Source organism: Lampetra fluviatilis, chromosome 4, assembly GCF_964198595.1.
Source record: "Lampetra fluviatilis chromosome 4, kcLamFluv1.1, whole genome shotgun sequence".
NCBI classification, from domain to species: Eukaryota; Metazoa; Chordata; class Hyperoartia; order Petromyzontiformes; family Petromyzontidae; genus Lampetra; species Lampetra fluviatilis.
This window is the reverse complement of record NC_136278.1, coordinates 20,163,001-20,185,952: the sequence shown is the minus strand read 5'-3', so window position 1 is coordinate 20,185,952 and position 22,952 is coordinate 20,163,001. Positions and strand designations below refer to the sequence as shown.

At 46.9% G+C, this 22,952-nt stretch overlaps 1 long non-coding RNA gene across 1 annotated transcript in view; it reads left to right on the top strand.

The window, feature by feature from the left end:
- Positions 1-19,065, top strand: part of LOC144931322 (uncharacterized) — a 73,087-nt gene extending 54,022 nt beyond the window's left edge. The window contains exon 3 of the long non-coding RNA XR_013636560.1: positions 18,998-19,065. This is a non-coding gene — a long non-coding RNA (uncharacterized LOC144931322). The remainder of the gene's footprint in view (positions 1-18,997) is intronic.
- Positions 19,066-22,952: the final 3,887 nt, after the last annotated feature.

Here is a 22,952-nt window from a genome sequence, read left to right as displayed (position 1 = left end):
TGTGCTGTTGTCTCTCTTTCTGTTACAGTTCAAGTAAATAGATCACCGCAGCCAGTGAGTGCCTTGACACCAAATTCACACCTCACTTCTTCTTGCCAGAATCCTCCATCGCCACACGACCTCCAAAATCACTTTCTAAAATCTCATCACCACCATCACCATCTATATCTAGCTTTGGTTCTTTGCCAACTCCTGGATGCCACTCTCATGCCAGTATCCGACATCCTGCACACATGGCCCAACAAAATGCAACTTCTCCTACACGATTAGATGAACGATCCATTCCTGTCATATTATTATTCGGAAATTCTAACTTGCTTACCCTATCCTTCAATTAAATTCCTCGTGTCATCTGTATGCACCAAGGCCAGAGCATTTTCTCTTCCAGTAGACTTATTGAAGGCCACGTTTCTGACACGTATAGTGATAAAGACGTTTCTCCTGCCTCGTCTACCCTTCTGCCACAATAAACAAAACCATATATATTTTTTTTATTTTACCAGGCAAGGCCCCCTGAGCTTTATAGTTCTTATTCAGAAGCCACAAATGATAGTTCAACGAAGTGGCTCATCATGTGGAAATGTATAGCAAAATACTCTAAACGCACGTTGATTTTAAACGTGGGGTGAAAAAACGGAGGACCCAGAAAAAAAATCCATGCAATCATTGGGAGAGAGAACATGCAAACTCCAAATATACACACACGTCAGGGTTGGGATCGAAACCAACGACCTTCTGTATACCAGGCAAGGTAGATAACATCTCGCCACTGCGGTCGCTTAGGGGCGCCGCAGTGGCGAGACTCGGTAATGGAAATCAGCTGATATGGGTGCACTGTACGAGCGGAGGAGGTCACCTGAAGGTCTCAATGCGGATAGGAGCCCTGAGCGATAATGTTGTGTGACTTAATGTCGTCATCAATCTACTTAACAGGGCTAATGGGGAATATTAATGGCATGCGATTTTTAATTAAGCAATAAATTGAAAGTATATATATGGCTCAATTTGTCAGCCTTGAGGATTTTTGTGTTTTATGCGCAGAAAAGGTGCTGCCATCCTGGGCCCACCATTTTATTTCTCATGGTTGGTCTGGTTTGGGGCCTTCTCAGTAATAAGGCATGACCAGGGCACTTTAATGCAATGCTCAATTTAAGGTGGCCAGATGACTCAGGGGGCTCATCGTGGCTGTGTCAAAGCAATTCGTCAGCACCACTGAGGTTGTGGGTTCAAATCCGTGTGGTGAGTTGATGGCGTCAATCCGACCACCCACCAAATGAATTTTTTGTTCTTGCTCAGATTTGTACTTGCTTTTCTTTTTCCACGTTGGTGACCCGGTTCACTGTTGCAAATGAGACTCGGCTTTTGGTCTCTTGAGTACTGAACCATTTGGCTTAACAAAATCAACTTGAAACTTGAATTTGGTGGCGTGAATGGCATTGGTCATGATGACCCCAACGCGGTATCTCACATTCTCGTGCATTGCGGAAGACTTTTTTGCATTTCCCTATGTGTTGCTACGCATAAAGGGAGAGCAATATATGAATAACTTGCATTGACAGCGGAGCCAGACGATGAGATCTAGCACAAAACACTGCATGCACGGATCCTCCCGGTTTCCCAGTCAATGCATATGAAGGGGTTTGTTATTTATTATTCTTTATTTCTTTGGCATATGATTAATTCATTGAGCCGCCTCTTCTATCATGTGGCCTCTCAAGTTTGCCATTTAGCATTCTGTCTTCTCGGTGACTCGCTCGTTGTGTTCTTATGTTCGTAGATGTGTGCTGTGCTTAGGCTTGAGTCAACGAGTTCAAATGTGTGGGGTGCAAATTGTTTTATGTTAAAATCGGTAGCACCTAAGCCAAGTGGTGTAAATTCCACACTCCTAATATAAGGACGAGTCCATCCATTACAGGGTGAACAATTAACTTTAATATAATGCTCAGGCTTTTGCCCAAAGGCGTAACGTGGTTTGCACGACCCTGGTGCCTATCCAATTTCCCTTTTGTACGTAGCCCAGTACCTGGGAATATGGAATTTCCACCTCTGGCCCCGTACATTACATGGGGATGAGCACTGCTGCGTGCTCGTTTGAGCAGGACCATGCTTTGACTTCTGACCTTTGACTTTGTGCCTCACAGTTATATCAGCATTGTTTCTAGAGACATGGCAGTGAATCTGGATGCTTGAAGGGATGCCTTCCACAAGCACTAATGGCCCAATCGATGTCGTTTTTAGTTGTGATTCTGCCAAAACGTGGTGGAATTACAGCCATTTTTGTGGAAACTCGGCCCCATTCCACACTCTGTTATCGATCGGGGGGGGGGGAGCGGGTGGGGGAGTTCCCTCCATTGGCTGAGACTGAATTCCACTGCGCAGCGGAACGGGTCAGAGTACACGGGATCCCGGCAGGGTTACGGTAAATTTAGGGCAGAGATGGGGCATCGCCGCATCAGGTGAGGACAGTGGATCTCAATTTGGCCCTCCCGCATAGCAAAGAGATGGAGAGGCCGGAGGGATTGGTGAATAGTAATTGGAGACTCCACTATACACCGCAGGGATATAAATACAAAATATAATTACATTTCTATTAGGGCCCCAAGGTGTACAGCATAGTATCCAACTATTAACCACGCTCTGGACTATATTGCTCTACTGTGAAGAAGGGTGCTTTCTCGAAACGTCAGCTATTCTTACGATTTTTTTCATTTCAGGGTTGTGTTATTGACGAATGTGCTCTTGCACCGCTGCCAACGCAGTATTTCACCAAAGCACAAAACATTAACTTAATCTAAATTTGGGGATGTGGTCCCTTGCACGAGGGATGAGGTCGCTGTGCAGACCCCACCCCGCCCTATTCTTGTGCCTATCTTCAGAGCCCCACTCCACGCATCTATTGTCGGAAGTCGTCCGCCCTTTTGCCCCGAGCCAAATTCATGATCCGTTGCTGCTGCTCGGATCAGCGCAGAACGGCACCGTGCACAGTGCTCGCCCGTGTCAACGAACACTCCACACGGATTTGGAGGACGCGTTCAAAAACCGAGTGTGCACGCATCAATCAGGCCCTGAGCATCCGAGCTGCCGGGCATCGTGACGCCTGCGATTGAGGTCGGAGCCCGGGGCGTGGTGCCGATGGTTCATGAGCGCGCGGCCGTGATCCCTCCGTGCAGGAGAAGTGCCAATTAACAGCAGAAGGCGCAGTGCTCTTCCCACCACCACCCGTCGCTCCCCCCCTCCCTTCGCCCCTCCATGAAAACTACAGAGGCTCCACTTGGCTCATTTCTCCGCGTGTAATTAGGATGTTTTCTCACTTAATAAGCAAGAGGTTCTCGCGAAGCAGATGGGCTTCCAATCCCAGGTGCCGCGTTTGCTTCCAGCTTTATTTTATGATCCCCGACGAACCTTTGAAGTTTTTTTTGGGAGGACGGGGGGGGGGTTCGCGGGTCTTGATTTTTTTATTTCATTTTCTGTTCTACAAGCCTCCCCCAGTCGACGGGTACCACGGTCGCTCTCGTTACCGCATTGAGGCGTTCTTCTGCGCCACGGACTGGAAGGCCCCCGAGGCGCCACGAGCTGAGCGAGCCGAGCGCGATAAACGTTCGCGCTGGTGGAAGACATCGGATCAGACAGCAGTGCCAGCGTGGGGCCGAATTTAACGTGTAGGATGACACGGCGGTACAGGCGCACCGCGGTTGGGAGAAAGAGGCTGCGTGTACTGCATGAGAGCAAGGGCACTCGTCGCATTGTGACGGGGCTGCCTGGAATGACGCTTCTCAACCCATGGCTCCTGTTATAAAAGCAGCTTCAGCTGAATTCAAAGTTCAAAGTGCTGTAGGTTTGCTCATTTCCCCTTACAGCTCTCTGATCCAGTGGTGGACATTCCTCGTGAAAGGGGCCGGTGGTTCCATAGCGTGACCAGCTTTGATTGACCGCAAAATGGTACCGATTCTATTGTTTTCTGGGCACCGTGGTGGTGAGATGTATACAGGAGGTCGTGGGTTCAGTCCCAACCCTGACGCCTGTATATGTGGAGTTTAAATGTCTCGCTCCCAGTGGTCGCGTGATTTTTCTCCGGGTCCTCCGGATTTTCCTTCCACATTTAGAGTATTTGGCTGCTATAACTTTCCACATGATAAGCCATTCTGTTGAGCTATAATTTGTGGCCAGGTCGCTTCTGAAAAAAAACAGCTATATAGCTCATTGGGCCTTATCTGATCAAATAAAAACTAGTTTATCGTTGTTTTATCGACTGGGAATTTGAACTAATGAACCTCTGACCGAAGTGCTGGGTTAATCCGATCACACGGACAAAAAAATAACAATCTATTTTGAGCACCCACTAAAAGCAACGTGACACAATGAGAATAACTGTGGCCAACGCCATTCATGCCCAGCCGCCTTTGTCTTCCCAGTGTTGATGTAGGACGACAATCACTGTTCGCTTCCCACAGAGGGGGAACTGACGTTGCCCGGTGGTAGCGCGTTCTTTTCAGAAGTCCACGGGACGAACCGAGTCGGCGTGCCCTGGTTAATACTGCGGTCTGTGTAATAACAGTTATGTAACGCTACTCGCCGTCTCCTTCACAGTGGGCATTCATGATCCTCTCACGTAACTCGCAGGAGTCTGCCATTCTTTTCCTGTCTCAATTCGAATTCGAAAAATGTACCCGCAATTGGAAACGACAGCAATAATTGTAATTGTAATGCGGGACTATGGGCGGCTCTACGATTTGTTTTCGGGTCGCGTGTTTTGTCCGGCGCCACGTCGGGACATTTCGTTCCGCGGACTTCAGCGCGTGGAGAGAAATTCTGGATCTCGTGCCGAACGAGAGGAATAGAAAAATAAACAAAACAACCACCAATCGGAGAGCTCTACCCCATAGCGTCGTCATAAACGCGTTGTGTTCACCGTGCGGCACTTCCCATGAGCACGGTTGTCTTCGTACGGGTGCGAAGGAAGTTCGACATTCATACATAAAAATACAAAGATCCTCCGTATAGCCTGAACAGACTTTTGGGGCAAGTGCTGATCGTGAGTAGCACCTCCGAAAGCCGGCAACGGCACACGACGGGGTGGGTGGGCCAGCACCACACCCGACCGCATTTGTCTCCCCAGTGTCGATGTTTGCACACCGCACCAGGTTCTCATTTGAGGCTGAGTCGGGAATCGAACTTGGGGCGCCGGGTTCGTGGGGCAGCAAGCTAACCGCTACACTACCGCTCCCCATTACGTACACACAAAATACGTAGCTACGTATGTTGAAACCAAGTGCCCTTGATCTCATGCAGTGGACACGTGTTCCCGATGGCTCTCTGGTCACGAGGCAGGCGGTGCAAGGCGAAGTGGAATGCCAGCGACATTGACATTTGTGAAGCTTAACAACGCCGTCTGAAGGAGGAAGCGGTGGTGGTGAGACTAACATTGCCGTACTGAAAAAGCAACAACGCAAAATCACATTTGTACCTTTTAGCATGTATAAAAACACGCAAAAATCAACACGTTCATGAATAACTCTGCCTTAAAGTAAAATATACATATAAGCAATTGTATCAATGGGATGCAACTGTCAGAAGTTGTTGAGTAATATCATGCACAGCGTTGAATGGAAGGTTATGATTGTCGACGACTTTGGGAGATGTCACGGCTCACAGAGAGAGATGTACAATCGGTGACGTTTCGGGCAATGGTCCTTCTTCATAGCACGTGATTGTTCTTGCGTAATTTTTGTAAATGCTGATGCCTCTGCACCACTGCCAAAGCAGGCAGCATCACCAAACATTCCAAGTATGTACTTTCATTTTAAATTCCTATAAATCTCAGTGGAAATACCACACTCCTGTGGCAGGGGTCAAGTTTATCCGGCGAGCCACTGTTGAATTCTTACACAGTGGTACTTGTTTTACTTTATCAACCTCCTGAGAGATGATGGCCGGAGTTGACCTCTGACTCGTCAGACGCCAAGCGGCACACCTTCGTGACTGCCTTTTCGGTCGACGATGTTAATCAATCTTTATTTTAAGCTTTCGTGACTGCAGGAATCCATACTGTCTGATTCTTTCGGTAAAGTCACATAGATAGAACATTTGAATTTTATATTTTTTATTTATCATCTAAGAGGAATCTAAAGAAACCACTGCGGTTGTTGTGCAACCGTTTGTGATGTGTTAAATACCACGAAAGGAACCGACTCTGAGATATTGACATTCCCTTCAATGCCCTCTTATGCACGGGTGTTTTTCGCGTGCAGTGAAATCACAATTTTCGTACCAAATAATAATAAAAATATATATTTAATATGGTCGGCATATTTGCATTTATTTGTGACCGGGCTTGAGACCATCAGCTAGCTTACCCCTGGCTATCCCGGTTCGGTTGCCGGCGACAGAACTCGGGTGCAGATTTTAACATAAGATCTCAGTGGCGCCGACACGGTCGCCACGAGCCGCCCTTGAGCCACCGGGTTACCTGTAAAGAGGCGAGGCTGAGGGCAGAATAATGAAGCTGCCCAAATGAGCAAGAGGCTGAATTAGCATCTCCCCAATTATCGCTTCTCGCGGAATAGGTCAGAGCGCGCTAGATGTTCGTGGTCGCAGAAGTGACGCTTTCAAACCGGGCTTCTCGCTTGGGGCGGTGGGTGGTTCACGATTATCCGTGATTAAATGTCGGAATATAAAACTCCCGTGTAATATATAAATAACTAATTTCAAATTGTAAATGCCTACATAATTGGCAATTTAACCGAGAAGCAGAAATTTATATATTTTTTAAGATACGCGAAAGAAGGCTGTTTCCTGTTAACGTCACACTGAGTGGAATAATCTCACGCAGAATAATAATGCACGTGACACCAAGAGGCAGACGATTTTAATGAGCGCTTCAAAATGAAACAGAAACGCGTGCGATACTTCATTGGCAGAGGTTGCACAAATAGCGAGAACGCAACACATTCATCAACCGCACTGCCCGGGAGAGGAAACGATAATTACAAGTGGCGACGTTTCGGTAAATGGTCGTTCTTCCCTCTGATATGTGGAGGGCCATTGCCCGAAGTGTCACCTGTTAGATTTATTTTCCCTCTTGGGGGCAGTGCCAATGACGAATGCCACGAGTGTGTTTTAATGCGCACTGCTCTCCCACTGTTGACAGCCATAGTTCAATGAAGAATACACGTAACTCTGATAATGGCAGGATGTGATGCAAGAACACCACAGAGTCATTGCCAAGTGTCTGTCGTCATTCATCTCGACGAGTGGGAAAACTCTGAACATCCGGGCGAAAAGTGACTTTAAACAATATCAGTATTCTTCATGTAATCGTTTAACTACTCTTCAGCCGGGTAGCGCTGTGGTTAGTTAGAATGACTGACTCTCAATCAGAGGGCGCGGGTTCATATTCCGACTGGAGAATGGCACGGGTTATAACGTACAATAACGACACAATGCTACCTTCGAATAGGGTTTGTAAGAAACGATTCCGTGCAACTCGTATGTAGGTTCCACACGAAGCGCACGCGCAAGGAATATTTAACCATGACTAAAATTGACACTCCCCTTCCAGCGCTGTGGAGGGAAAGGGTTGGTAGATCTGCCAGATTTGTGAATCTCACAAACCTGCTGGCCCTGTCCATGCGGACCTTTTGATTTGCATGCCCTCGTATGTATAGTGTGGGTTTTCTGTGTCCTTTTGTTTCCTCCCACACGTTAAACGCGCCTTTAAAATGGAATTGGCCAAACATCCCAATGCATGACCCTCCTGAAAGGGTTGTGGGACTTTTATGGAATAAATGAATAGCATTATTATTAACTGTGTAGCTCTGAAACAGACACTCTAAAAATAAAAAAACGTAATTTTACACCTGGTATTAACTGTTAGAATGAGGATAGCTTGCTACAGCATTGACCTTATCATTTCAAGAGTCCATATTCCTGTTGGGGTCAAATCAGACCTACATTTGTCATCATCGTCTCTCTGGATTGGATCAAATGAGTATCGCCTGGTGCGATTGTACCACTCAGTGGAAAGATTGGGCCCTGCTGGAGAAACATGGCTGAGCATCCGTCTCATGGTGTGCAAGAGATGACCATCTAGCTGTTGCTGTACATGTTTATATAATGTACCGAGACGGTATATGGCCAAGTGGTATTGGGGTGAGAGTATGGTGCTCACAATCAGAATGTCAGCCGTTCATTCCCCAGTTGGGTGGTTGTCTCATCCCATCATCCACTCTGCTGGAAGTGAAATGCCAACTGCTACCACCACACTCGTCTGAGCAGAAACACTTTTGGAAATGTAGACCGATCTTTGACGAGAACGATTAACACGAGTAACACCCCCCTCCTCCTCCGTATAAGGCGGCCTCGCTCACAGGTGGCGGTATGTGGAGAGGCAGGAGGGGGTCCTGGCCCAGTGTGGGAGTCTTTATACGCTAATAAGGGCTGAGCTTGCACAGCGCGAAACGTTCAATTGTCTCGTCTCGGCAGCTCGTAGGGCTGGGCTCTGGGCGTGTGGCTCCGAGTTGCTGGCTCGGAGCCCCTACCCGCAACCCTACCCCCACCCTCCCCCTTCTGCCAGCACCCTCTCGTTTTGCCTCGATAGAAAACTATTTACTGGACGTCGGTGATAAAAAGAGCTGAATAGCTCATCGGATTTCTCCGGTATAAATCAATCATCTGATTTTGATATCATGGCTCTCTTCCAAGGTGCATCAGTAGTAGACGGACGGGTTGTAGTAGCAGTAGCAGTTTAACTGTCACCGTGAGGGATTAGCCAGAGTTCATCAATTTAAGGATTAAGGCGAGAGGAAAGGAAGGTTTTGATGAAGGGATATTTGGGCAGCAGTCTGCTTTTGCCTAGTGGCACCTCATTAAAATGTTTCTTTCGCGAGCACCGTTATTATAGCAGGAATTGCGGTTTTACTTCAAATGCTTCCAGCTGTGGGTATTAGATTCTTTTTTTACTGTTGCAGAGAAACCTCGGCCCCTCTGCGATTTCAGTAGTGGGATGAAGGCTCATGCTACCAACCTAAATACATTTATCAGAATGCCCTTTCTATTGGGAATAAAACTTTCTGCTTTGAACAGCAATGCTTGATTCAAATTTGTTTTTGGGTTCGGGCATGTTTAAACAAATATGGATGTTGCATCAGCTATGAAAAACCCAGGTTGCAAGTTATCGCGTGCTATTGCAGCGTAACGTGGAAGCTAACAATGGCGGCCATCCGCCGTGCAGGATTCAAATTAATTTGCGGCCATTTCACCGAGGCGACGGCGTTGGGTATATTCCATTCTATTTCGGATTTATATAGCGCCCTTTCCAGGGCGCTTTGAAATGCAAGCCAACGGCGGTCAGTGAGGGAGGTGACGGATGGAGGGATAGGGGCTGAGAATGGAGCTGATGCTGGGGTAGGAAAGGCGGAATAAGATGGAATGTGATGGTGAGTGAGGGTGTCTGATGGGTGCAATGTGAATGAGAGGTAGTGGGGTATGGGGCACACTCGCGTGAAGTGGTAAAATGGGAATGGATGAGGTTCGGTGAAGGGTGGTAGGGGCAGAGGTCTGGTGGCCTGTCGGTTGAGCTGGTGGAGGAGCACAGTGTAGGGCTGGGGGAGAGATGTGGTTAGGTGCACATAGGGAAAGCGAGATGTGGGAGCCGGGTCAGGAATTAGGGTCGGAGGAGGAAGAGGATTGGGGGTGGGTTAGAGGCGGGGGAAGGAACAGGTAGGGGTGGAGGTAGTGGAAGAGAAACAGTAAAGGCGACCGTTTCCCAGCTGAGTTCTTCGTTTCTTCCACAAAGGAATAAAGAAGCTACACGATATTACTCCTGAAGCCATTTCGTGGCTTGCAGCAGACCTCGACAATGCTATGCTACTAAACTATTAAACAATTTTATTTTAGCAGGTAAGGCCCGCTAAGCTATATATAGATATGTTTTAGAAGCGACCTGGCTATCACAAATGATAGCTCAACGAAGTGTCTTACCATGTGGACATTTATAGCAAACAAATACTCTAAACGCATGCTGATTCTAAGTGTGGAGGGAAGAACTGGAAATACCCGTATAACAATCCACGGGACAACGGGGAGAGGAGAACATGCAAACTCAAAATATACAGGCGTCAGGGTCGGAATATAACCCACGACCTCCTGTCTACCAGGCGAGGTAGTTAACATTTCGCCACCGTGGCGCCCCATGCAGCTCCTGAACTAGATTGGTGCCAACATACGCAAGGATATAAATAGACTCGACCATGCTAGCCACACATCATGTCTGACTGTATAGTATAGTAGTAGTGTTTCTCAGAATATGGCCGTGGTGGAACGTATGTTAAGAATTAGGAGAAAGGGGATATAAAATTACGTGACTTTCACTGATTGTTGATAGTAGGGCTCCAGTGTAGACAAGTTATGACAGAGGCACACGTAACTAAAGATACCCATTGTGTCACGTTGATTAAACAGCGAAGAACACCTTTGGCCTCTGTGTTCTGTGAAGAAAGTCCCATTGCCCAATACATCGCCTATTATTTTAAATCAGCATTGTTGATGAATGTGTTGACAGACACGCGATGCGAGTCCTCAGCCTCATGGGGAGATCACAATCAGAAGATGTCTCTTTAATGGAGGAATCCGATGAACGCGCGCCCACTGAGAAAACTGACATCGAGAAAATTACAAAATAACAAAAAACTACGACGTTTCGATCGCAACACAAGCGGTCGTCATCAAGGTGACGACCGTTGATGACGATCGTTTGTGTTGCGATCGAAACGTCGCAGTTTTTTGCTATTTTCTTTGAAGCTATCTACGTGACTTTACCGAAAGACCCAGAGAATATGAATTCCTGCGGTCACGAAAGCTTTAAGTCAAGATTTGACATTGAGAATTGTGCTTAATCAAAAATGGCGCCCCGTCACCATGGCTTCTTGCAGGAAGATTCGAGTGCACGCCGTGTTGGGTTGCCAATAGCGCTCGGTAATTGCTCGGAGCACTTTAACGAGGGGACTTTCCGCCACGCCTCTCCTCATAAATCCACCCAGCACCTCACCTGTCCCCCGCTCCCCCCCACTTGGAATAATTATGACACTTCTCGTAATCCATCTCGTTCTTAATTCTTCCACAGACGCCATGTTGCTTAGAGGGGAGCAAGCGTCCACATTCGCTGGCCAATGGCCTACGAAGCATCACATGTCCTTTGTAAACTCTTGATGGTAGTTCATTGCCTTGAAGACCATCCGCATAATGTCACTGTCCACCTGCTCCCCTGCGTACCTACCTGCATGCTGTCGGTATTTTAGTCTGCCTGGCTGAATACGATGTTGCTGATTGTATGTTTAGCAACATGCCTGCCTATCTGGAAGATTAATCCTGTTTTTGATTTCGCCATTTGGATGTTTAATGGCTGCCTTGCCCAAATGGATGTTGAGGCACCCATTAATTTTACTTATTTTGATGGTGAGGCACCTGTCCACCTGGCCTAGCTATGTGCTTGATGATACACCTTGCACCTGTTTGCATATTTCGTCATCCACCGGCCTGCCTGCTGTCAGTCGCATGAATAGAAACAAATTTTGAGTCAATGATGGCACAGCAGTTCCCGCACTATGCTCTGAACCCATTCGAACCAACTTTCACCATGTCACACTGACCACTTTGGTGAAGTATGGTCAAACAATCTCTACGACCTGACACGGCAATGGAGATGCTTTATTCCAGCTGAAAGATGAACGCAGGGCCGTAAAATATTGCGATATTCTATTCGCAATGGTTGGATCAAATATAAAAAATGGCTGAAATAATTATCAAAATGTCACTTCATATTATTTGCAGCCTTCTAAACAACATTTTTTCTTATTTATACGTAAATAAAACGACGCGATGTACTTTAGCCATGCGGTTTGGCAAGAAAATACCACGCAGATCGGCTGAGCCCAGCAAAGACAGCTGCTGCGTGTGAAATATGAAGCGTATTTTCGTTCCATAACGATCATTTATTTGTAAACATATGCCATGAGTTACGACAGGAAAGGAGGAGGAAAAGGGTCCGTTGCGATTAAGCCATAATTCACAATTAAATGCGGCGCACAGAGGCAATTTCATGTCAAATTAATGAAAAGTTATGGGATAATTAAGGGCACGTTATTACGAACGCTGACCCAATCTGGACGAGAGAGAGAGGGAAAAAATGATGACCACGCTCTAATTTCGTGGCAAACTTTAAAAGCACGCCGATGATTGTGCTCGGCTGTTTCACGGCATTAATTTGGTAATTTCGGCAATGTCTATAGGTGATCTATCACAATTTACACTCCACGCCGAAGCAGAATTTGCAATTGCAGCCTCAAAAATGCTATCCTCCGGTAAATCCCAGGCAGCAACACATACTGGAGCGTATTGCACGTCGGATGTTGATGTATTACCTGAATTAGGCCAAGTATCAAATTAGATGCCCCGTAAAACAGTGCTGTGGATTGTGATAAATTTCTGAGTCTGTTTAAATAAGAAAAAAAAACGTTGTATTTCAATGATTTGCTTAAATTATGCGCTTCTCGTATTGAATTGTCTGAGTGTAATTTATTTGCGCGTTATTAAAACAATTGCGGTAACATTTTGTTCTTTTCATTATTTCGCAATTGCTTCCTCGTATCGTTTTTTAATATTCCGTCACTCGTTTCACAACATGTGCGATTGGTCAAATACGTTTCAAAATCCTTTATCGTACCGCAGGTCTCCCATTAAAACATATATTTTATTTTTCTCAATGTTTGCCTCAATGCTACGAATACCGATTCAGACGTGACATGTTCGATCTCCTGGCGCAGCAGTTCTCCAATCCCCTCGCCCCTGGTCCATTTAAGCAGTGTAAATACAGAAGTAGTTCTGTGCAGTCATCTTCGGGGAGCGATATCGGTCGGTGGTGGGGATAAATGTGGGTATTCCCACATTCCAAGATGTCTGACCAGCGTGGACGTGTGTATGCCATTTGCCCTCCAGAGGGGGCTCTCTTGAGCTCCCTCTAGTTTAGGCCCTTCTGCCATTAGTGGTGTGAGCAAGGTTTTGCAGTGCTGCGCCTTTACTACTTCTTATTTTTCCGTATGGCTGCTGATGTAGATGCAGAGCAATGACTACAATTTCACATTCAGGTGGTCAAGCCAGACGACCGCGTCAGGAGTAGTGGAGTGTATCGCTGTGATGTCTCCTTCGTATGTATGCATCGGGCATTGTGTAATTGTATGTTATATGGTGTGTTCTGGATGAACACAGTCTCACACTGGAGAGTTTTTCATTTTCCATTTGTGCATCAGGTATCCGCATCTTCCATGGCTTGTGCGGATGCGGTTTAAGATGGATCGTGAGCTTCGTGGAAGATCAAACCCAGGCCTTTACTACTGATACATCTAAGCATGCCTGAGCAGTTGAAGATCAGAAGATCTTAAAGATCTTTATGTAATATTTTTTTTGTATTAGTTCCTGCAAGTGATGTGGGGTGTGCCCTTCTTACTGTATTTAATTGCGTTCACTATATGTTGCAAAATGTGCTAACTTGTATTTTTTTCACCTTGTTAGAAATTGGCTGCATTTGTCAGAAACTAAAATAATACCTTCCACGAAATACTTGTGGATTAATAAAACCAGCTGAAGCAGCATGCACTTAAATTGTCTCTCTCCAGCATCTCATAGACAGACATGTTATAGAACTTCGGGTTGGCGTTCACTTTGTACAGAATTAACTGTTTGACCATTTCAACCCCTTACAACGTCCTCTCGTGTTTCCGTGCGTTGTAAACTAAAAACCGGTCCCATCGACCATTGCACGCTTTGTCGAGTGGAACGGGCCAATGGGATGCTACTAATGGTGACTTCTCTTCAGCGCCATTATCGCCCCCTGGACGTTTATGCGGCCAATTAATGACAATTTATTGCCCTCGTGTAACAGGGCCATTAGCCGTGGCTGTTTAACATCGCCTGCTGGAGAAAGTAGGGGAGCGGCGAGAGTACTGGTTAGCCCACTTTTCGATAAGTTCAGCGACCAGAGTTCATGGCTGTGGCCAACGTCAGGCGGTCTCGTGGCCCAGGTAAGTGCTATCGCCGTCTTTTGCAGAAGTTCACGGTTGGAATTCAGCGACCGCCCTAATACTGCGGGCGTAATAACCACAATACTCGTAGTATTACGCGCTGTCAGCTTCACAGCGGATGTTAAAGATCCCCTGACATCAGGCCAATGTGTGCGGCTTTGGTGAGATGTTATCTGACACGCCTGGTATGAGGAGGTCGTGGGTTCGATGCCGATCCTGACGCCTGCTGCTGTATATTTGGGGGTTGCGTGTCTCTCTCTCCCTTTGGTGGCGTGGTTTTTTTCCTGGTCCTCCGGGGGTTCCCTCCACATTTAGAATCATGTGTTTAGAGTATTTGGCTGTTGTACATTTCCACACGATAAGCCACTTCGTTGAGCTATCACTTGTGGTCAGGCCGCTTCTGAAAAATATCTATATATGGCTCAGTCGGCCTTGTCTGCTAAAATAATAAAAAAACTGTGTTGGCGTTAGGGCCCACATTTTCCTAAATTAGAAAATTACACCGCAAATTATTAAATTGTAATCATACTGCACACAGCAGTCACCACCCCAACTGGACGACTAATAATGCCCCAGAATACTCGCAAACGGCTTCTTGAGTTCTCAGCTGGTTGAACTAAATTTTGATTAAAAAATTTCGTGACTGCAGGAATTTATATTGTTGGTTCTTTCGGTAAAGTCACGTAGATAGAAAATAAAAATAAAATTTTAATTAAAAAATAAATAATTTCTTTAAATTAAAGCAAAAAACCACGACGTTTCGATCGCAACACAAGCGGTCTTCATCAGGCATAGAGATAAGTAATATTAAAAAAAGACTTTTTTTAAAAACACGCTTTAATGAAATGTACTAGTAATGTAAGAACTCCACGACTCCAGGAAGTGTCCCCGAAGCTTGCCATAATGTAAGGGATCGTGGCCAATTACAGCCAACGTCAGTTTACCGTGGACAATTAGAGCCAAGCCGAAACATAATATATAAAGAAGATTGTTTAAAATTGTTTTATGATAGAATATAGTATTGTCATCAGTATGACATAGGTATACCAAGTTTGCAGTCGATACCACATTGGGAAGTGGGTTAAAATTGAGTTACAAGATTTGAGGATACAACAACGACAACAACAGACAGAGTGAGTTAAATAAAAGCGTGTAATAAAAAGAGGGGGCAAGCCTCCAAATGCAACTGCTTATATGGGCTTTCAGAGTGAGTAAAGCTGTGCGGCGTCAACAGCATGGGCGGGGCAGCCAACGCCAATGTCGGAGCAAAGCACCACAAGTACAAATAGTACAAGTAAAGCGAGTGCTAATTGTGTTTTTTTACCCTTCTATCTGGCAACAAAACTGACACCTTTTTACAAGGAGACTCTAAGGAAAGCTGTCTCGGGTGTGGACCAATCAACTTCAAGGACAGTGCACATTATCAGAGTTATGTCTTTTGTTTGTATTATGACTGCAGGTATTGCGGTCTATGCAAACATGACTCCTTGTAAAAAGGTGTCAGTTTTGTTGCCAGATAGAAGGGTAAAAAAAACACAATTATCATATTTTTACTGGCAAATGAGGTTCCCATAGTGTAGATGCTTACCCCGAGCTCTCATACTCTGATGGTGCATTGTCTTTGAGTTGTGCGCCTTTTGGCGTCATCTGGTCCAACCCATATGAGACTAGGCTCTAAGGAAAGCTGTCTCAGGTGTGGACCAATCAACTTCAAGGACAGTGCACATTATCAGAGTTATGTCTTTTGTTTGTATTATGACTGCAGGTATTGCGGTCTATGCAAACATGACTCATTGTAAAAAGGTGTCAGTTTTGTTGCCAGATAGAAGGGTAAAAAAACACAATTATCATATTTTACATCATCCGCACCTAGTTTACACAACAAAGGCTCATTCCTAACAGCGTGCTTCAGCCGCACCGAACCTCACAAAAATAATATTCAGGGACTACCTTGGCTCCTCCCACCCTCAACCAGTATATATACAAGGACAGTTTTCTTGGAATTTCTCTCACTTGATACAGCTATCGTGCTGTGACGGTTTCACCTGAAGACGGAAGCTTGTGTTGCCTCCGAAGCGTCGTGATTTTTATTTTATTTTTATTTTATTTTACTTTTATTAATGAAAATTTTTTTTTTACCTACGTGACTTTACCGAAAAACCCTAAGAATATGGTCAAACAGCTTCCATGACCAAGACGGCATGTTGAATCCTTCATCCAGCATTGCATTGGCAAAGAGTTCAACATGGTTATTACGTTGATTATTGTTATTGTTAGTGAGATGGTGTGTGGATTGGTCGAGGGAAGGAAAGCGCCCAAGAGCACCTCTACCACAGAGACTGGGCTATGACAGCAGCTAATGTGGTGGGTTGTTGGTGAGAGATGATGAGGGCTTGTGGGGGGGGGGTGGCTTCATTCATCCAACAGTGGATAGCTCATAGGCTGATGGTAATGATGAGTATGTTGCCAGTTAACATTGTGGGACAATAGGAAGACAATGAGTTTCAAATCTCGGTCGTGGATTAGACCACTCTCTCATTTCCCTTTCTCTCACAAGGTCCTTGTATGTACTACGTCGAACTTCGTTCGCACCGTACGCAGCCAACCGTGCTAATCCTGACTTTCCCTTGTCTCCCCCTAGCCACCCTATCCTCTGCCGCAACCTTCACTCCCCGACTTCCCACGTCTCCTTCCTTCAATCGTTGACGTTTCCTCCCTCCACCCTGGCTCCGCCTCTTCTTTCCTCTCTATTGCACTACTATCCTCTTCCCTTAACTTCCCCTCCGTTCCCCATCACCTAAGCCCCCCCACCACCTCCCCCCACACCGGTCAACTCCCTTGACCGTCGTTCTTTCTCTCCCCAAAGCTGACCGACTGTAAAAGTCCTCCCCATCTTCTTCAACATCCTTTCACTCCCTTCTCTCCCACTTCCCCAGCCACCCTAGAAGCAGCCAAGCGCGACTACTTCTCAACTCTTAATTTCTTCCGCTGCCCCTCATGCCCGCCAACTCTTCTCAACCCTTAATAACCGACTCCATCCGCCCCTCTCAGCCCCGCCTCCCTCTTCTTCTACCCCACAGCCTTTGAATTCGCCCACTGCTCCACGACTAAAATTGAGACAATGCCCACGACTCTTCTGCCAGCCTCATCACCTAGCCCCCCCCCCCTCTCACCCACGTCCACGTGGTAACGGTTCTCCCTTCACTGATTTATCTCCCACATCATTATCCGAACTCCCCTCCATCATATCCAAAGCCCATCCTACCTCCTGTCCTTAGGACCCCATCCCTCGCTTCTCTTTTACCTCCTCTCCTCCCTCTTACTCTTCCCTACACCTAGTCTCTCTCTTCAATTATTCCCTCACCTCTGCTCTTTTTCCTGCAATCTTCAAGGCAGCTTTATAATCATCACCCCCCTTCTAACAAAAACCCTCTCCCGGCACTTCTAGTCCTGGCCAACTATTGGCCAATCTCTCTCCTTCCTTACTTCTCTAAGCTTCTTGAAAGTCTTGTCCACTCCCGCCTTACTCACTACTACGTCTCATCCAATTCTCTTTACCCTCATCTCCAATCTGTATTGCGCCCCTCCCATTCCACTGAAACTGCCCTCCTCACTCACTCCCATCTCCCTCACTCCTCCTGTCTCCTCTGCTCGCAACCTCGGGGTAATCTTCAACTCCTCCCTCTCCCCTCTCCATCCGCGTCTCTGCCACTACCCACCCTCGCCGCTTTCAGCTTTCTTTAATATACGTCCCTTCATCTCACTCCCTGCTGCTGAACTCCCGGTTCACTCCCACATTTTCGCTCACCTTCACTTTTGTAATTCTCTTCTTCTCGGCCTTCCCGCCTACGCCTTCAATCCTCTCTAACTACACAATCCCACACCTCCCATTAGCACGGTTGGCTGCATACGGCGTGAAAGAAGTTCAACATACATAAATTGTTATTATTTTTATTATTTTATTTTTATTATTTAATCTATCTACGTGGCTTTACCGAAAGACCCAAAGAATATTTCAACATACATACTTCTGCTCTACTTTTCCAACTCCACTGGCTCCCTGTCTACCTTGAAAATGTCTCACTCTCGTCGACAAATCTCTCCATGGTCTTGCCCCACCATATTTTGCATCTCTTATCTCTATGATCCATCCCGTCCTCTACGCTCCCTCTATCGCCTTGCATGCAGTCTCGCTCGCTCTCGTTCCTTCTCCCTTCTCGCTCCCCATTCACTGGAATCAACTCCCACAGCAGCACACAGAGCAATCATCTTCACGGACCTGCTTCTGTCGGGGTCGCTGGCCCCCGAGATCCCTCCCTCGATAATGCTAACGGCCGGGCTAACATCATCACTCGCCCCCCCGCTGCTAGACGAACCGCTGCTGGGTTCCTCACCCATGGTGGGGGAGCCGTCGCTCGCGGATTCCCCTCCACCGCGGGTCCGCGTAGTAGGCATGGTTAGTTACAGAGTAGTATTATGCCCCCCTTGACGCTACCACGATACCTCCCTTTCCTAATCGCGCACCTGTAACCCACACAGAGCGAACGTACGCACACCCACACACACACACGCAGCTCCGTGCACTCCAACTCAACACTGACTACTCACGGTATGATCGCGCACCTGTATCATACACGGAGTGAACGCACGCGCACACACGCAGCTCCACAAGCGACACACACTCTCGCGCCGCTCTGCGCAGCGCTCCCACGAGGCGAGCCACTGTATACGCAGCACTACACGCGTTCACACTGCTCAGCGAGATCACACGAGGCCACGATCAGCTATTAATGATTTATTGTTTGCTACCTGGAACTGGTTGTTGAGTCAGTATGAATCGACGAGGCTGGCCTATTCTACTACTCCTGGACCTATTCCCTATTTATCGGCTATGATCCTAATTCGCCTTTCTTACTCACTGTTAGGTGCCCACGGCGGTCCGTTGATCCCGTGCTCCAGCGTACCTCGATGCGTCGCACGGACGTCCGGGTCGCTGGGCTGGAGAGCGTCTTGTCGCCTGGTGCTGGAGTAAGAGAGAGATCTCCCCTTTTCACCCCCCTTTTTATCCTTCCTACATCAAAGGGATGCGGCTCCGAGCATGGTGGTGGCTCCCTCCCAGTTTTTCTTTAACAATGGGCACGCGCCCGTCAACGCGCGTGTGTCGGTTTCGGGCGCCCTTCTATGCTAATCAGATGCGCTCCGTGTGCGGCGTTAATTCTAATTAATCCCTTTCTCATGCATGGCGCCTTGGTCGTGCACATTATGCAGCGGCGTCCATCACAACGGCCTGCTGTGGAAGTTAAGCGCGGAGCCTCCGCATGTCTCCACCACCTGCCCCATCAATTGCGCACTATGCGCCCGAGTCGCCTCTCTGATTATTTGCAATTCCCGCCCTATCCTTTAACTTCCCTAACAATGGCACCTACGCACTCGAGCCCGCTTTGGCACGCTAAACTATGCCGCCCCGTCCCTCCTCTGCCTGTCTCGTCGACCCGTGTGGGTGTGTGTGGGGGGATGCGTTTCAACCGCGGTGGCCGAATGCCCTTTGCCGCGACCATACCATCTTAAGGCCGGTCGCAGCGCCGCGGTGCAAAGTAGCGTCGGGGGAGGTCGTCCAATTCCCTGGTCGCCGCAAACCGTGAAAGTTAATCCTGATAAGGGCTTCTCGGATAAAAACCGGTCGGTCAGGTGACCTCCCCTCGGAGCTCTATGGGGGGGGGGGAAATGCGTGCGGGTGTGTTCATGTGAGGTGAGGTGAGGGGGACGCGGGGTCGGCTCCGTCACTTGGTGGTGGCGAGGTTGTAGATGGGGCGCCTGCTGAACGGCTTCGTGGCGGCGGCATCACACTTCCGCTCCTCCCTTAAAACAACCCCCATCTCTTCTCCCTTGCCTATCCTACTGCTACTCCCTGCCCCGGACCCCAGCTATGACCAGGCCTAGCCAAACCCCTATCGCTACCCCTACCCCAACCCCTATCACTACCCCAACCCATTTTACTACCCCTACCACTAACCCAACCCCTATCACTACCCCAACCCCTATCACTACCCCAACCCCATTTTACTACCCCTACCCCAAATCCTATTACTACCCCGACCCCTATTACTACCACTACCCAAACCCCTATGACTACCCCAACCCCTATCACTGCCCCAACCCCTCCTCAAGCACTCCCACCTGTCCTCCTTACTGTCGCCACAGCTATACCAACACTTTTAATAACCTAATTGAATATACAACTTTTATGACTATTGAAAAACATCTTGGACTAAGGCGGTATATGAATCTATGTCAGGTAAAATCGTCCCTCCAGTGTCGATTAAACGAGTGCCAGTTGTCTAAGGCCCCTGCAACCCTCGTCCCGACTCCCCGTCCATCCTTCGAGCCCTTCATTGGCTGCCCATTTCGACCAGAATCACCTTCAACATCGCTTGCCTCTACTACCACGCCCTAAAATCGGGCTAAGTTCTCTGCTGACGCCTTCCACAGGTCAATGAATCGTAGACATCTTAGAAATGGTGTCTATTCCCAGGACAAGGACTGTCATTGCTTCTTGTCGTTTCTCCGTCGCAGCCCCCGTCATCTGGAACGCCATCCGTAACGATCAATTGTTTTCTTCATTCAAAAACCATCGAAAGGCGCTTCTCTTCAGCTCAACATTTAACCGCGAGCATCCCTGGAGCCGCGCGATGCGGTCTGACACTGAGCTCGGCTCCAAGTCTCCGAATTGCGTCTTGGACCCGCTACATTTCACGCATTATAAATTGTATTATCGTTCACCATTGGAACCTTCTTTGCCAGTAGCAAAATATAATTGTTTTTTTTATCCTTTTATCTGGCAACAAAACTGACACCTTTTTTTTTACAAGGAGTCATGTTTGCATTGACCACAATACCTGCGGTCGGAATGCAATCGTTATTATTAGTTCATGGGAAGTCAGCAGTGATCATCCTATGGAGAGACTATAACCCCTGTCATGGAAATATGGAATTTCCACCACTGGCTCAGGTCCGCCCACAGAATTGAGAACCACCACACCCATGTACAATTGAGCAGGGAGATGCTGGAATTTAAATGTTGACTCTGTCTCTGTCTCGCTTTCACACCGACTCGAATTTAATTGAGGAGGAACAATAAATTGACGTCTTGCGACAGTTAGATGAAATAAAAATCTATTCATACGATACATATATTGTGCAATATATGATGCACTATATATATAACAAATGATATAACTGCACCACAATGTTCTCTTGGTTAAATCCCAATAATTCTAATTTGCTTTATTATAAAAATGTTTCAATGGTATATTTCTTTTATCACATTGTGTAATCTTGCATAAAACTAATTTGTATATGTTTTGTTATTAAACTCAATTGTGCTGCTGAAAGCGTTATCTAGTTCATATGAAGTCGCTCATGGTATTGCAAGAGATTTTTTTCTTTAATATAAAACTACGTAACGTTCTATTATTGTGCTGTACCAGATATATAGGCTCAATTGACATGGTACAGTATTAGAACACCACACGTTGCATCAATTAGTTAACGCAGAAATGTGAACTAGGGTATGATTCTCACATAGGGCGCCACGGTGGTCAGATGTTAACTACCTTGCCTGGTATGTAGGAGGTCGTGGGCTCGATCCCGACCCTTATGCCTGTATATTTAGAGTTTGCATGGCTCTCTTCAAGTGGCCGTGTGGATTTTTCTCCGGTCCTCCGTTTTTCTCCTGTATAATATAGGGGTAAGGCACAGTCCACGATAACACGTGAGATGCGTACGCAGGCTGAACAAAGACTGAGGCGCGTGTGTAGCATCTAGAAGTATCCAGCAGCATCCCAATGTCTTGTACGAAGCTACGCCAGGGCAGCCGTACAACTGCTTCATCCTACTCGCGCGACGTAGTACTGTTCACTCAATCGTGTTAAATCTACTTCGCACCCGTGTTATAAAATGTGTCCCCTAATATGTGTATCGCATTATATAAAATTCGCGTCATAACAACCCGCATTGTAGGAGAACATGACTGTAAGACAAAAATTGCAGTGCTGTGAGAAATACCGACGGCTGACACGAGGAGGCCTTCATCCATGAGTAGACAAATCACGGTTGATGATGGCGGTGAATTTGCAAGATGATCTCACATACCACAGCAGACAACACTGAAATATCTCCACAGATGTCAGCAACCCTTTCCATACCTCTCTTTCAGCCTGGATTCTGCAGTTTAGAAAAAAGGGTCCACTATTGAATCCTTACGTTAGTTTCCCACTTTCATTGGACTAGCCACTGAAATGTTAGTTATCGCATCGTTTCGAGTGGAGACAATCGTTACATCATTTTGCTTCTCCCTCGAGATTTAAATCTGGAGCTCAAAAGCAGTCTCAATTCCCCAACAACTCGAGCTAGATAGTTGACGTTCACAGTCCTATCCTCGCCTGTAGTGAGCTTTGTCCTCTGGCGATGTGCGAGCATTGCTTAAAACTACTAAAACTATTTTTTATTTTACCAGGTAAGGTCCACTGAGCTATAGAGCTCTTTTTCAGAAGCGCCCTGCCCACAAATGATAGCTCAACGAAGTGGCGTATCACGTGGACATTTATGGCAGCCAAATACTCCAAGTGCATTATTCTAAATGTGGAGGAAAGAAAACGTAAAACGCGGAGAAAAATCCACGCTACCACGGGGAGAACATACAAACTTCGAAATATACAACGTGCGCCAGGATAGGGATCGAACCTAGGACCTCTTGCAGACCAGGCGACGGAGTTAACATCCCACCACCGTGATGATGAGAGAGCTAGACACCGCAAACTCGAAATAAACAGCAGGCGTCAGGGTCGGGATCGGGATCGAACCCACGACCTCCTCCATAGC